Source organism: Myotis brandtii, unplaced genomic scaffold (genome assembly GCF_000412655.1).
Source record: "Myotis brandtii unplaced genomic scaffold, ASM41265v1 scaffold334, whole genome shotgun sequence".
Classification (NCBI taxonomy): Eukaryota; Metazoa; Chordata; class Mammalia; order Chiroptera; family Vespertilionidae; genus Myotis; species Myotis brandtii.
In genome coordinates this window covers 479,695-482,905 of record NW_005362885.1, presented here as the reverse complement: position 1 = coordinate 482,905, position 3,211 = coordinate 479,695, and the positions used below count along the sequence as shown (strand labels likewise).

The following is a 3,211-nucleotide window of genomic DNA, read 5'->3' as shown; positions in this document are numbered from 1 at the left end:
CGGGGAGGGGCGGGGCCAGTGCCAGGGAGGGGCGGGGCCAGGTGTCAAAAGGTGGGACACAGTGAGGAGGAGGCGGTGTGGGCCAGGGCGCCTGGGGAAGGCATGAGCCTGTGCATCTGATGACGAGGGAGGAAGAGGGCGGGCATCGCCAGCTCTGAGGTCCGAATGGGACACACAGGCACCGGCTGAGCTGCGAGTCCCTCTCCTGCCTCGGACATGTGCGCTCTTGGCTCTCGGCCTTCTCCGCCTGCTCTCCTGGGCCTCCTGCTCGCAGCCGGCAGGTCCTGGAATCTCTTGGACTCCACAGCCACGTGAGCCACGTCCCTATAATAATAAATCTATATGTAATTGGCTGCCTTTTGTGGAGAATCCTGACTAATTCCACATACAATGATATTATTACCCAGCCTTAAAAAAAGAAGGAAGTTCTGACCCCGCGCGCGACGGGCCTGGACCTCGGGGACATGGTGCTCCACGACATGAGCCAGGCTCGGGAGGACAGAGGCTGTGTGACTCCACTCCCCGGGGGCCCTGGAGGCGGCAGGTCCAGGGACAGAGAGCAGCCGGTGGTGCGGGCGGGGGAGGCGGGGTGAGTGCTGGAGCAGGACAGTGTCGGTTTGGGAAGATGGACAGCCCTGCAGAGGCGACAGCTGCACAGCACGTGAATGTGCTGAGTCCCGAGCTGTGCCCGCAGAGGGTGAGGAGGGTAAATTCTGTATGGTGTGATTTTTGGTTGTTGTTAGTCCTCACCCCAGGATATTTTTTCTATTGATTTTTAGAGAGAGTGGGAGGGAAGGAGGAGACGGTGAGAGAGAGAAACATCCAGGTGAGACACAGCGATTGGTTGCCTTCCAAATAGGCCCCTACCAGGGCCCAGGATTGAACCTGCATCCCAGGCACATACCCTTGACTGGAAATTGAACCTGAGACCCTGTGGTCCTCAGGCCGACACTCTAACCACTGAGCTCACCGGCCAGGGCTATGAGGTGTGTTTTTATCACTAATAATAATAATAGCCCTAGCCGGCTTGGCTCAGTGGATAGAGCATCAGCCAGCCGACTGAAGGGTCCCAGGTTCGATTCCGGCCAAGGGCACATGCCTGGGTTGCAGGCTCGATCCCCAGTAGGGGGCGTGCAGGAGGCAGCCCATCAATGATTCTCTCTCATCATTGATGTTTCTCTCTCTCCCCTCTCCCTTCCTCTCTGAAATCAATAAAGAAATATATATTTTTAAAAAATAATAATCCTATATAATACGGTGGTAATATGCAAATTGACCCTCACTCCGTCATGCTGTCACAAGATGGCTGCGCCCACAGCAGAGGCGGGGCTTGACGGAGGACCTCAGGCTGTGGCCTCTGCCCGGCACCAGGCCGGGGGACCTGACGCTGTGCCCCCCGCCCAGCGGGGCTTGACGGGGGTGGGGCCGGCCGGGTCTGGGTCTTGCCCAATGGGGATGGGGCCGCCGGGTCTGGGTCTTGCACAATTTCAAGGTGCATGCGGGTGGGCGGGGACTTGACTCTGGGTCCCGTGGCGTGCCCCAGACTCTGACAGGAGGAAGATTTTCATATACATTTTACTAATTTTCATCCCTGACACTTCTATTATAGAGAAAGGGCAAATAGCAATGTTAAAACATTTCCTCTAATTAATTCCCTTTTAATGTGCACGAATTTTGTGCACCAGGCCCCTAGTAATAATAATAAATAAAGATTGTTGTCCTGGCTGGTGTGGCTCAGGTGGTTGGGCCTTGTCCTGTGCACCAAAGGTCACTGGTTCGATTCCAGGTCAGGGCACATGCCCAGGTTGCAGGCATGATCCCCAGTAGGGGGCGTGCAGGAGGCAGCCCATCAATGATTCTCTCTCATCATTGATGTTTCTCTCTCTCCCCTCTCCCTTCCTCTCTGAAATCAATAAAGAAATATATATTTTTAAAAAATAATAATCCTATATAATACGGTGGTAATATGCAAATTGACCCTCACTCCGTCATGCTGTCACAAGATGGCTGCGCCCACAGCAGAGGCGGGGCTTGACGGAGGACCTCAGGCTGTGGCCTCTGCCCGGCACCAGGCCGGGGGACCTGACGCTTCAGGGCACATGCCCAGGTTGCAGGCGTGATCCCCAGTAGGGGGCGTGCAGGAGGCAGCCAATCAGTGTTATGCTGTTGCCTTGATGTTTCTCTTTCTCCCTCTCGCTTCCTTTCTCTCTAAAAAGAAAATAAAAACACTGTGGTATGTAATTAATGTTCAATGAGTAATATTTTATGTAAATTTCACCACTGAATCCATAAATATATGGGAAAAAACCTCACAGCGAGATCTAGACGACTGTTGGAGCAAATGCCGGGGCGCCAGAGCCTCGTAGAGTGACGTGAAGTTACCCCCCTTGTTTTCTCCTCCGCCCGAGGCTCCCGCCCGCTGGGCTATCTCCCTTCCTGTCTTCTCCACACACTGTGTTTGGGCTTTTGGATGCGAAGAGTTTCCCTGAAATGGCGTTCCACTTCCGATGCCTGTGGTTTGGGATTTGCAAGGGAGTGAGGTATTGGGACTCGGGGACTCGGAGCAGGACTCTCTTCCAGCCTGGCCGCCGTGACCTGGCGCCCGCGGGAGCCATCCCGTCCCGTCAGCACAAATCCTGTGCCCTCAGCAGTTGGCCTGGGCCTCGGTGGACGCTGGACGCTGGACGCTGGAGGCTGGAGCCAGCTCGGGAGGGTGGGGGAGGGGAAGACAGGGCATGGCTCACCTGCTCAGATTCATCAGGCGGCCCAGGCTGGGGCAGGTGTGTGTGTGTGTGAGTGTGTGTGTGTGTGTGTGTGTGTGTGTGTGTGTGTGCGAGAGACTCTGGGGACCACACACGGGGTGGGATGGGGGACAGTGATGGGAACTGAGTGGGGGCTGCCTGGGACTATCCCTGGGGGCAGGGACTGGAGGGGGTGGGAGGAGCCCCCTCCACAGGTCTGGTGCTCTGTGTTAGGAGGTGTTGGGAGGCGGGTGGGGTGGGTGCGTGTGTCTCGGGGCTGAGCACGTGTGCAGGTGTGTGTGCAGCTGTGGCATCTTGTCACTGAACGGCCTGGCTCCCAGCTCCCTCGGGAGCCAGCTCTGCTGCTCTGTGTGGAAGGGGGTCAGGTTTCCCCGAGGAACCCCAGAATAGCCGCCGAGTGCCCGGAGGGGGCCTGGCCTGGCCTCCGTGTGGCCGGTCTGGGCCCGGGG

General features: G+C 57.0%; 1 protein-coding gene across 1 annotated transcript in view; it reads left to right on the top strand.

The window, feature by feature from the left end:
• Positions 1-3,211, top strand: part of CALML6 (calmodulin-like 6) — a 9,224-nt gene that overhangs the window by 2,996 nt on the left and 3,017 nt on the right. The window lies entirely within an intron of this gene.